The 13,112-nt window shown below is 43.9% G+C and overlaps 1 protein-coding gene across 4 annotated transcripts in view; it reads right to left on the reverse strand.

Annotated features, from left to right (window-relative positions):
* The window catches only part of LOC110490773 (semaphorin-3C), a 56,398-nt gene extending 43,286 nt beyond the window's left edge, over positions 1-13,112 (reverse strand). Inside the window, exon 1 of one of the 4 annotated variants that reach the window (XM_090200775.1) lies at positions 12,890-13,112. The gene's annotated coding sequence lies outside the window, so the exon portion shown is untranslated. Of the gene's footprint in view, positions 1-1,795; positions 1,953-2,000; positions 2,251-12,889 lie in introns of those variants that run through there. The other 3 variants (XM_036944874.2, XM_036944875.2, XM_090200774.1) reach the window with 3 other exon arrangements.

Raw genomic sequence — 13,112 nt, forward strand, 5'->3', positions numbered from 1 at the left:
TGAAACCAAGATTGATCTCTTTGGCCTGAAGGCCAAGTGTCACATCTGGAGGAAACCTGGCACAATCCCTACGGTGAAGCATGGTGGTGGCAGCATCATGCTGTGGGGATGTTTTTCAGTGGCAGGGACTGGGAAACTAGTCAGGATCGAGGGAAAGATGAACAGAGCAAAGTATAGAGAGATCCTTGATGAAAACCTGCTCCGAAGCACTCAGGACCTCAGACTGGGGCGAAGGTTCACCTTCCAACAGGACAACGACCCTAAGCACACAGCCAAGACAACGCAGGAGTGGCTTTGGGACAAGTCTCTGAATGTCCTCGAGTGGCCCAACCAGAGCCCGGACTTGAACCCGAACGAACATCTCTGGAGAGACCTGAAAATAGCTGTGCAGCGACACTCCCCATCCAACCTGAGAGAGCTTGAGAGGATCTTCAGAGAAGAATGGGAGAAACTCCCCAAATGCAGGTGTGTCAAGCTTGTAGCGTCATACATAAGAAGTCTCAAGGCTGTAATCGCTGCCAAAGGTGCTTCAACAAAGTACTGAGTAAAGGGTCTGAATATAAAAAAATATATTTCAGTTTTTTTTATACATTTGCAAGCTGCAGTATTTCTGGACAGAGTACAGTCTTGCCAGACAAATTAATGTGAATATTTATGGCTCTCCATATGGCTTTGTACACTAGAACGTGGTCATTATGCGGTATTGTGTGTAGACTGATGAGGGGAAAAAAAACAATTTTATAAATTTTAGAATAAGGCTGTACCGTAACAAAATGTGGAAAAAGTCAAGGGGTCTGAATACTTTCCGAATGCACTGTACATGGACCGTAATGAGGAAAAAGCAGTCTCATCTGGGTTACGACTTGATAAATGGCTTGTTTTGGTCTAGACTCGCTCTTCTTCCTGGTCCTATTTGTACAAAGATTCCTACTTTAGATAGAGATAACCACACTGTAATTACAACACATAAATTAGACAAGAGACTGTGTCTCTCTCTCTAGTCATGACAGAGATGCTATTTAGACCTAGAGCATGTAAATAATAGCAGATGGTAAATAATAATAATAATAGTAATAATAATATATTGAGAGTATAGAGTTAATCTGTGTGAATTGTCTGTATCGGAGTGATCCCTCTGCCTACAGGATCTACCAGAGGGCCTCCGAGTATTCACACCACACCTTGTCACTCACAAGTTAATGGCTCGGGGACATGGACATGTTGCCAAGCACACGTTTGACTAGGGAGAGCTAAGGAAAACTGAGTGATTGTGTTCCGAAAACAGAGGATTCAGGGCTCTACAGTAACCAGTTGAATAGAATTGAATAATACTTTTTTAACAATATCTTTGGTTTATCGTCAATCATCTCAGACTCACAATCTTCTATTTTTACTCATATAGTTAATGTCAGACAACATGACAATCTCAGTCCCAGAGCAAAGGCACACTTGTGATCACCCTGATATATTTGTAATAGTACGACCTATAACAATTATACTTCTTTCTACTCAATGTAAATGTTAATATAACATGTATCCCACCATAAATACAGAATGGTGTGCGAACATCAGTGATGAAGAACAATCAAAAACACATTCAATGATCAGCAATACTTTGCAGACGCCTCACAGCACGTCATTCCAGACATATTGTGACAAAACTCAACACAGAAAACCCCTTATCCATCATTATAGAAAGGAGAAAATAAACCACCAACCGTAAACAGGCATCTAAATTAACAAGACACAAATTTAGCTACATTTGGATGAAGTATTTTGGAGATTTTCTTAATACTTGTCTAAATGTGTTCCCTTTCAGCCGTTCTTATTCCCTTTCCGTCTGTCTACCAGTGAGACCCTGCACCTGTTAGCCCGAGTCCACGCAGCCCTCTCCCACTACCGCCTCTGTGTCACGGCCCCGGTGAGTGATCTCTCTGTCACAAAGATTGACTGTCCACATACCCCTGTCCCAGCCTAGGACAGCCCAGCCTACGACCCACCTTATAAGGCTTCCTCTCCTGCTCTGTCTCTGTCCCGATCCCAAAGCCCTGGTTCCCTGTTTGTTCTTGTGTTGACCCAGTCCTTATCCTCTTCAATCACTTTAGTACCACTGAGACGGTTCCCTGGTGACTCTCCCAGAAAGAAGACAGAGAAGAGAGCGCTGCTGCTATTCCATCCAACCGCCTGCAGGACTGACTTGATGAGTGAAAGAGAAAGAGATGATAGAGGGTAGGGGAGAGAGAGGAGGAGAGAGAGAAAGGGCTGGCTTCCTATTACATACTCTACTGAAGTCCCCCCCCCCTCGTTTCTCTTTCTCTCTCCCCCTCCGTCAGCTAATGAGACAGCGAACTGATCACCCAATCCCTCCCAGTACTAACATTTATCTGGTGGAGGATTCCCATCTCACACAGACAGAGAGGATTCCCATCTCACACAGACACAGACAGACAGAGGTCTCCTACCTCACACAGACACAGACAGACAAAGGACTCCTACCTCACAAAGACACAGACAGACAGAGGACTCCTACCTCACACAGACACAGACAGACAGAGGACTCCTACCTCACACAAAGACACAGACAGAGGACTCCTACCTCACACAGACACAGACAGATAGAGGTCTCCTACCTCACACAGACACAGACAGACAGAGGACTCCTACCTCACACAGACACAGACAGACAGAGGACTCCTACCTCACACAGGCAGACAGAGGACTCCTACCTCACATAGACACAGACAGACAGAGGACTCCTACCTCACACAGACACAGATAGACAGAGGACTCCTACTTCACTCAAACACAGACAGACAGAGGGCTCCTACCTCACACAAACACAGACAGACAGAGGACTCCTACCTCACACAAACACAGACAGACAGAGGACTCCTACCTCACACAGGCAGACAGAGGACTCCTACCTCACACAAAGACACAGACAGACAGAGGACTCCTACCTCACACAAACACAGACAGACAGAGGACTCCTACCTCACACAGGCAGACAGAGGACTCCTACCTCACATAGACACAGACAGACAGAGGACTCCTACCTCACACAGACACAGATAGACAGAGGACTCCTACCTCACTCAAACACAGACAGACAGAGGGCTCCTACCTCACACAAACACAGACAGACAGAGGACTCCTACCTCACACAAACACAGGCAAACAGAGGACTCCTACCTCACACAAACACAGGCAAACAAAGGACTCCTACCTCACACAAACACAGGTAAACAGAGGACTCCTACATCACACAAACAGGAAAACAGAGGACTCCTACATCACACAAACACAGGCAAACAGAGGACTCCTACCTCACACAAACAGGAAAACAGAGGACTCCTACCTCACGCAGACAGACAGAGGCAACCAGGGAGAAAGCAGGAGAAGCAGGAGAATATGAGAGAGACTGAGCCAGTACCAATCAGTTATGTCCAGCAGAGCCCTGGACAGTTTATCTAAGGACACTACCCAAACACATTCAGTCATATTGCCCTTCAGCAGTAGATGAAATTAAAACACAGACTCTTCCTTCTTCACTATCTACACTACACACCAACACAATATTAAATATTATTCCTGTTGAATGTTTCCAAATAATAAAAATCACAACTAACATGGGCTGGAGACAGTTTCAAAAACAACACATTCATTATTTCATAGTAGTGTTGTAAAATGTTACAGCCCAGATTTTGAGTTAGTCGGGGGACATATTTTCTTCATGCTGAAATATTTCAAATCGGTTGTGAGACGTTATATGAATTCTGATGATAATTTGATATCCTAAGGAAGTTACTATGGCATTCACACAAATATTCCTAAACTATTCATTTCCTCCGCTTTTGTTCTTATGTAGCCTGGCTCTCCATTCTAATATACAGTATATATATATACACAGCTGAAGTCGGAAGTTTACATACACCTTAGCCAAGTACAATTAAACCCAGTTTTCACAATTCCTGACATTTAATCCTAGTAAAAATTCCCTGTCTTAGGTCAGTTAGGATCACCACTTTATTTTAAGAATGTGACATTTTTGAATAATAGTAGAGTGATTTATTTCAGCTTTAATTTCTTTCATCACATTCCCAGTGGGTCAGAAGTTAACATACACTCAATTAGTATTTGGTAGCATTGCCTTTAAATTGTTTAACTTGGGTCAAACGTTTTGGCAGCCTTCCACAAGTTTCCCACAATAAGTTGGATGAATTTTGGCCCATTCCTCCTGACAGAGCTGGTGTAACTGAGTCAGGTTTGTAGGCCTCCTTGCTCGCACGCACTTTTTCAGTTCTGCCCACAAATTGTCTATAGGATTGAGGTCAGGGCTTTGTGGTGGCCACTCCAATACCTTGACTTTGTTGTCCTTAAGCCATTTTGCCACAACTTTGGAAGTATGCTTTGGGTCATTATCCATTTGGAAGACACAAATGCGAGCAAGCTTTAACTTCCTGACTGATGTCTTGAGATGTTGCTTCAATATATACACCAGTCCCTCTTGTAGCAAAGCACCGCCACAACATGATGCTGCCACCCCCATGCTTCATGGTTGGGATGATGTTCTTCGGCTTGCAAGCTCCCCCTTTTTCCTCCAAACATAAATATATTTATATTTTTGTTTCATCAGACCGGAGGACATTTCTCCAAAAAGTACAATCTTTGTGCAGTTGCAAACCATAATCTGACTTTTTTTATGGCGGTTTTGGAGCAGGGGCTTCTTCCTTGCTGAGCGGCCTTTCAGGTTATGTCGATATAGGGCTCGTTTTACTGTGGATATAGATACTTTTGTACCTGTTTCCTCCAGCATCTTCACAATGTCCTTGCTGTTATTCTGGGATTGATTTGCACTTTTCGCACCTTTTCGCACTTTTCGTCTCCTTCCTGAGCGGTATGACGGCTGCGTGGTCCCATGGTGTTTAAACTTGCGTACTCTTGTTTGTACAGATGAACGTGGTATCTTCAGGTATTTGGAAATTGCTCCCAAGGATGAACCAGACTTGTAGAGGTCTACACATTTTTTTCTGAGGTCCTGGCTGATTTCTTTTGATTTTCCCATGATGTCAAGCAAAGAGGCACTGAGTTTGAAGGTAGGCCTTGAAATACATCCACAGGTACACCTCCAATTGACTCAAATGATGTCAATTAACCTATCAGAAACTTCTAAAGCCATGTCATCATTTTCTGGAATTTTCCAAGTTGTTTAAAGGCACAGTCAACTTAGTGTATGTAAACTTCTGACCCATTGGAATTGTGATACAAGTAATTATAACTGAAATAATCTGTCAACAATTGTTGGAAAAATGACTTGTGTCATGCACAAAGTGATGGTGTCATAACCGACTTGCCAAAACTATAGTTTGTTAATAAGAAATGTGTGGAGTGGTTGAAAAACGAGTTTTAATGACTCCAACCTAAGTGTATGTAAACTTCCGATTTCAACTGTATATACACACTTTATTATTCCATTACCTTTACTAAGGTATAGCCTAAAGCCTACATTCTAAGTCACAGGGTAGGTTAGTGCATCCCTGAGAGATCCACTATAGTTGGGTTGCCTCTGGGAGCATATGGCTTATCATCTGAGTGGTATGCCCTCTCTCAGACCAGAAGCATGCAACAAAACCATGCAGAGACCATATCACTTTCAGAGTCACCTCAAAACACACCCACCAAACACACTTTAAAGGGGTCATTGGAGTCTTGGGTCATGTTCCTGGGTCATGTTCAAACGTTTTGCAACATGATATGAACATTGACATTTCTCCTTAAACAAGTTTAGGTAATCTTTCCTTGTTTCAGTACATTTTATTCAATTTGGTGCCTAATGAACACAACCCCGTTGTGCTGAGTCAGCTTTGGGGGGTTACAATTAAAGGGGGTCCTGAAAAGAGGGAGCATTTACTTGTATTTTCCACCAGTGAGTTGAGTAGGAACCTCAGGATGAGATATGTAATGGTATCTCCTCGTTTGTACCTCTACTGCCCAGCGAATTGTGCCAAAACAAAACCACATTGTTCAAAGGCCTGACACATACCTAAATACATGTGTGTTACCACACATAGTAGCCACATGCCAATGTGTGCTATATTTCCAGAGTGTGCTCCAGAGAGCTGTGAGGTACTGTACATTCTACCCAGGTTGTGTTTCCATGAATGGGCACATTTGTGTTGCTCTTGGAATGACTTGAATGACTCCTGTCAGTTTATGGGTAAAGGCAAGCAGGATTTACACTTTTACATTTTAACAGCTTTGAGGTTGAGTTTTCACAGAGTTTGAGAGCTTGGTGCAAACCAATATGTTATGGTTTCAATACATTTTCAATATACAATCAACTCGAAAAATGCATTCCAAATGTGTTTTATGAAACTAAGTCAGAGAACATTTGTTAAAAATAGATTGCAACACAATATTAAGACAAATTAATTAATTTAGTGTGTGTGAGCGAGTGTGTGTGTATTTACTACCACTATGTGTGGGTGTGCTCCTACATGTCTATTTAAGGGAGGAAGAGAGGGCAGTAAAGCTAGAAGCGGAGACAGGGAAATAATTACCCCTCTCTCTGACAGATGGGCTGATTTATGCCTCTCCAATTAAACTGTCAGGATATGGAGCAGCAGAGCGGGAGAGACCATTTCATAGGGCCGTAAAGCCTCTTCTCTTCACCCAGAGAGAATTGAGGCAGAAGGGGTCTCTTCTTTATCCAGCCCCTCTACAGATGAGAGGAGGGAGGAGCAGTAAATTACTAATGGCTGTGATGAAGCTGAGAGCACGTCAGCCTCAGACAGAAGGGATGGGCTGCAACTATCTTCATGACATTACATACAGAAATGAGAGATATTATTATAGAGGACGAGAGGAGGGAAACCTTTCCGAATAACAGCCCTCTCTGACACTGTAAACGATGTAGGTAGCTGCAACTCTCTCACACTGAGAACAGGATGCATTCTCTGTGGTGTCATGTAAAACACGTCCGCTCTGTGTAGAGATTCTGAAGGCCAGAGATGATAAAACATTGGTATGCTTCATTTGGAGTTTTCCAAAAACGTCTTGTTGGGAGAATAAATATATTTTCAGTTTAGAGAATTTATCAGGCAATCTGGACTGTCCACCTGTACTTATGACTGTGTCTGTGTTTCACAAGCAGACCGCGCACACACACACACGCGCATGTGTTTTTTGTTTGCCACACCTAAGTTAAATACATTGAGCGATGGCTAGGTTTACGGGTGGTTCCACTAAGCCAAAATGTTCCGTCACACACATCTGCTTTCATGGTATGTGATTCTATACCAGAGAGTTCATAGTGTAATACAACAAAAACTCGGAGACTACATGGACAATCTATCAGGCTGAGCATGGAATATTCCTCCCTTCAAGTTAGGTCTTATTCTTCACACAAATCAAGATTTCTCCACACTCATTTTTCTTTGGACATTTGCCTTCAGCTTCGCATCATTTAACAGATGTTTCTGGCAAAAGTGACTAAGAGAGTTGTATTCAGTGGCCTGTGTGGGAATTTAACCCACAACCCTGGTGTTGCCAGCATCATGCTCTAACCCACTGAGCCAATGAAACCTCGAATTGGTTCCTACTGTGTGAGTACTGCCTGGTGAAACAGTACAGTTGGGAAGTCATTATCATAGCTACAGGCTCTAACTAATTAGCTCCAATAAACAACTAATTGGAGATGATAAAAGATGTGAGGCAGAGAGCTGACCTTGTCTTGCTCCCTCAGTGTGTATGCAACACATGGGTATTGAACCCCCACCAGCTTGAGTACAAGCACTCCACAAGCACTCCATAGTGCTCTGGTCAAAAGTAGTGCACTATACACTGAGGATACAAAACATTGGGAACACGTGATCTTTCCATGACACAGACTGACCAGGTGAAAGCTATGATCCTTTATTGTGGTCATTTGTTAAATCCACTTCAAATCAGTGTAGATGAAGGGGAGGAGACAGGTTAAATAATAATGTTTAAGTCTTGAGATGTTGAAACATAGATGGTGTATGTGTGCCGTTCAGAGAGACAAAAGACATCCAAGCCAACTTGATACAACTGTGGAAAGCATTGGAGTCAACATGGGCCAGCATCCCTGTGGAACGCTTGACACCTTGTAGAGTCCATTCCCCGACAACTTGAAGCTGTTCCGAGGGCAAAAAGGGGGTGAAACTCAATATTAGGAAGGTGTTCTTAATGTTTTGTACACTCAGTGTATAGAGAATAGCATGCCATTTCGGACAGCATATGTACCTCTGCCAAATACTACCCAAATTGCACACAACATTCCAATCATGGACTGAAGCTTATTGCAAACCCTCTCCTCAATTACCAAGGGAATGACGGGCATGATAACGAGGCAGGAGTGTATGAGTAGTGGACGCCTGAACGAGCTAATGATGGATTGATTTGCGTGTTGTGCGTGTTATGAGAGATATAATCAGGACATATTGTTTTCTCTGTTGGTGCAGCTGCTCTGGTTTTGCACATCTCTCCCTCCATCTGTGCACACAGCACAGAGTTGAGGCCGCCGCTGCCACTTAGCCATGAAAGACTGCAATAACAACAGCAGAAAACGTGAATAGTGGGATCGGTAATAACCTACCAGGCAGCAAGAGGGGGGAATCTGATCTGAAAATCACCGTGTGTTAGATTAATAGACTGGCCGTTGCCACCCTGGACGGGGAGGGAGGGAGAGAGGGAGAGAGGGAGAGAGGGAGAGAGGGAGAGAGAGAGAGAGAGAGAGAGAGAGAGGAATTCATCCTGAGTCACACTCGGTGTTGAAACAGCTTGAGGTAGATCTCCTCAGACACTCGTCTTTGAAAGCGTTCCCCTCAGACGGTGTTGAAGAATTCCATTATTCTGGCAGAATCAGCGCAGCCGAGACTACTTATTCAGTCTAATGTAGAATGACTTGGCATTTGAGGGAAACAGAGGGAGATTTTTCTACAAACGACTGCATTTCCATATCTAAAGGACATCATCTCACAGTGGAGGCTGGACGGAAGGTCCAGAAATAACAGCCTATAGAGAAAGGAGAGGAGAGGAGAGGAGAGGAGAGGAGAGGAGAGGAGAGGAGAGGAGAGGAGAGGAGAGGAGAGGAGAGGAGAGGAGAGGAGAGGAGAGGAGAGGAGAGGAGAGGAGAGGAGGAACTCAATTAACTAAGTGACTCATAATACCCAGACAGACTCATAAGAGCGAGTCTGTGTCAAAAGGAACGATTACTTCTAAACTAGCTTCTGGCTGAAGTCTGTTTGACCCCAGACTACATGAATCCTACAAAGTAAATTAAACCCAGAACACTGTTCATAATATCTCCACACCTGATCCTATTATGAATCGCATACCTTCGAGGTCGCCCAATGAAGACTAAGGCAGCCAGACATCATCAGGTGTCTAATAATAGCGCTGCTTCTCACCATTAGTTCTGCCAACACAGTCTCATACATACCAGCTCCCAGAAAGTCCCACAGGAAGGGCCAGAGTTAGATTATGGGATCAATCAACTGTTATACTACCTCCACCTTCCTACTACTCTCCTCTTCCTTCCCTGAGGTGCACTGTACAAGTCAACTTTAATCTCAACTGGTCTAGACTGGCTCTGTATGAGGCCTTCCTGTTGTTTATGACATGTATACACCACACCTGGGTTCAAAGACTACTTGAAATACTTTGTATTTCCTGGCCAATAGAGTAGTCACAATAGTGCAAACCCTGACCGTCTGGCACTCCAGGCAGGCTAAAACAAACACTAAAATAATTTGAAAGATTTCAAATAGTATCTGAACCCAGGTCTGGTATACAGCAGCGTGAACTGTTTGGAGAACCCCACCCCTCACCCCCTGCCACTGAATAATATTGTCTGTCACAGTGCCAGACACCTCAGCAAGGGGTACAACATAATCATATCATATGTTACCTCGCAGGTTTAATCTTCTCAATTACATCTCTCTAGCTCAGGCCTTAACTTCAATAGGAAAAGCATATTGGAGTTGAGTTATAAGATTTATACCACTTCCTGTAGTTTTGTCTAGCCATGGTCTGTGATAAAGGGTACAGTTACAGTTACTAGCAGAGATAATTCTGACCTTCCTATCCAGGGATCTATGGCATATCATTTCAATTTCATGGATTTTGGAGGGTGACAGTGGTACCTTAAGTCATGATGAGAACAGTTATCAGGAAAAGGTCAAATTTAAAGGACCATTGTCCCATGTACACTGTAATAATAGCCTCCTCCAATGATTCATAATAGCGAATGGAAGATTCTATTTCTTTCTGTCCATGTTTCAGCTGCTCAAAGGGCTCCATTCACATTGAGAAGCCACAGACATCTGTGTAGCATTACTCAGTGGATGTTACCAGCTACTAAATAAGTTATTCAAATGATAAGAGAGCGAGCGAGAGAGAGAGACACAGAGAGAGAGACACAGAGAGGGAGACACAGAGAGAGAGACACAGAGAGAGAGACACAGAGAGAGAGACACAGAGAGAGAGACACAGAGAGGGAACGAGAGAAAGAGACGTGGGGCTGAGGGACAAAAAGACTGACCGATCGGCAGATACCACAGTAGGTTTCACCTCATGACCAGAGCTATAGTACAGTGCTTCTCATTCTATTCCATTATCATAGCTTCCTCTATGCTTGTCAAGTACATGGTTATGGGTCATTACCCTCCCATAAAGCACCATTCAATTTCATTACAATGACTTCTGCCTTCTACTGGATTTGATTACATTTCATCCCTCATTTTACATCACTGATATTGTGTTCATTTCATTCTCCTCATCTCCCATCAGCCAACAAGCACTACTGATGAAGCGTTTTAGTACTGATGGAGAGTTCTACTGCCTTTGTGGTGGAAAATTGAAACAATATCAAAGCAAGTGGCCAAAGGAGGTAAAATACCACAGTATGAACAGATCAGAACAGCCAGCTGAGCTCATACTCCTGGAATAGGAATAACACCTGAAAACACTCTCCTTCAATCCAGAGTGTATCAGTTCCCAGGATCTAGCACAAAACGCGACTCCTGTCTGGAACTCATGTGACCCTGCCGACAGTTTCTACTGGGACAGAAAACAAGTGAACACACAGGACGTAGTTTGACCTTCCTTTAGACAGGCGGACTTATTAACTCTTCCTACTCAGAGAGGTTACAGATGGATACTAGTTTAAAAACACATAACCGAAGCCTCAGAAAGAAAGCAGCAGTATTCGTGCCGACCCGCCCGGTAAGTTGGAAGCTGAAAATCTGGTATGAAAAGCAGCTTTCCGTCTTTCCGGGGATTGTTGCTTTAACCTCAATGTAGACTAAATTCTCCTATCAGCAATGTGCTAATGATTTGGGTGGTGGGTCAAAAGCTTTTGATAATACCTCTGATTACTTTGACACTGAACACCCCTAAAGACGGACGCTGATGAGTTACTAGAGAACCAATCAGAGCCTAGAGAACCTTTAGAAAACAACATTCCACGCAGACCGATCCATCATAATCTACTTGGCTGTAGCTGACAGTTTAACATGAGGGTGAAGGCAGAAGGTTCCTTTAGGGCGTTTTTAGTTCTGCTTTATCTTCTGCATCTAGACTCCTGTAATTTGACTGTCATCTTGGATCATGTGGATCATCACCGGGATCATCAGCTGTTCATTGGGATCCTCTGCCGGAATTTTAATCAGCTCGTGTCAATGTAGAAAAATTCTCAACGGGACATTCCTTCTTCAATCGGGTCAAGGCGGGGGCGAATCGCTCAATAGTCGTTCTGCTCAAAGCAGCAGATGCCAATCAGTATTCTATGGCCATTCTTCCCTGAGCAGATCATGTCAATGTCAACTGGGAATGGTCATGCTTCTCCGATTGAGTCTCCGTCACAATCCAAGTGTCAATCAGAGGAATGACCTTTCTGACCGCTGAGGAAATAGAGAGAATGCCTGATTCACTACATATGCCTCCACGTTCATCTCTACCCATTCATCACAGAATAGCTGTCAATGGTCTGTCTGGCAGCCCAAAGTCTAAGCCCAGTTTGTGTATGTGGAAGTCCAAGCCTCTCGCTACGTCAATGGTAACAATAAGGTATAATGTACACAAAGTCTCAGAGCAAGGGAAAGTAAGTGCCATCCATCTTGGAACATGTAAACGCCTCACGTTCCCCAAAGACTCAAATTCACAATAGCTTTCATCACGGATGGAGACCTGAATGGCCCACAGATGAACAACCTCAATGTTATTTGAAATGTCTATCCAGATAGCAAATGAATCAAAATATATAAATAAATGTTGAGTTTAGCCTGACTTTCAACTCAACCAAAGCTGTTTGAGTTTCATAGAAAGTTCAAAGTTCAAGAAAAACCGCTGCATTAGATAAGGTAAACCTCTTAGGATAGGCAACATAAATCAACGAGGGTCAGGCTATCCCAGAGCATACAACTCCAACTGCCATCCATTTCCATACACCAACAGACTGCTATGGATGCACAGAAGCCTCGGCCCAGTGGCCCCACATGCTGCCTGCCTCTGAACAGATGTGCTGGGAGCTGCCACCCCCTGATCCAACGATGCGTGACGAATGGCTGGATTTCTCTAGAGGTCAGGGTTCAAGTCATATCCCTTACCCGGTCTGGGCATTAAACACAGATGCAAAACGTTAGTTTCCATGCCGATGCTGCCTTGGGAGACCCACGGTGGAGCCTGTGACCGTGGCCCTCCCCACGGACCGGCAACCCCAACAACCACTCACAATGAACTCAAACTAACTAGCCCCATGTACCCAGCCCTATTTCATCCATCCCAATGGAGCTATGTAGACCTACAACCCTACATCCACTCAAGGTTACCCCAGACCGCCCCCCAGATACCCACTAAAGCCACTCACCTGTGGATGTAGAAAGCCTGAACACAGAGTGTAGGGGAAGGTCAGCATGTTCCCTAGGCCTAGGTCAGGGATTCAATTTTCAATCTGCCGTGGCCTTAAGTCTTTCCCAACCCAGATGTCTCTCTTCCTGGGAGATAAACACAATTCAGCAAAGGCCCGACCAATGTTTCCACGGCTAAATCATCTGCACAATATTATCAGGCATTGTTACAGTCCGCTATCT

This window comes from Oncorhynchus mykiss, chromosome 15 (genome assembly GCF_057628025.1).
Source record: "Oncorhynchus mykiss isolate SJ-2025 chromosome 15, ASM5762802v1, whole genome shotgun sequence".
NCBI classification, from domain to species: domain Eukaryota; kingdom Metazoa; phylum Chordata; class Actinopteri; order Salmoniformes; family Salmonidae; genus Oncorhynchus; species Oncorhynchus mykiss.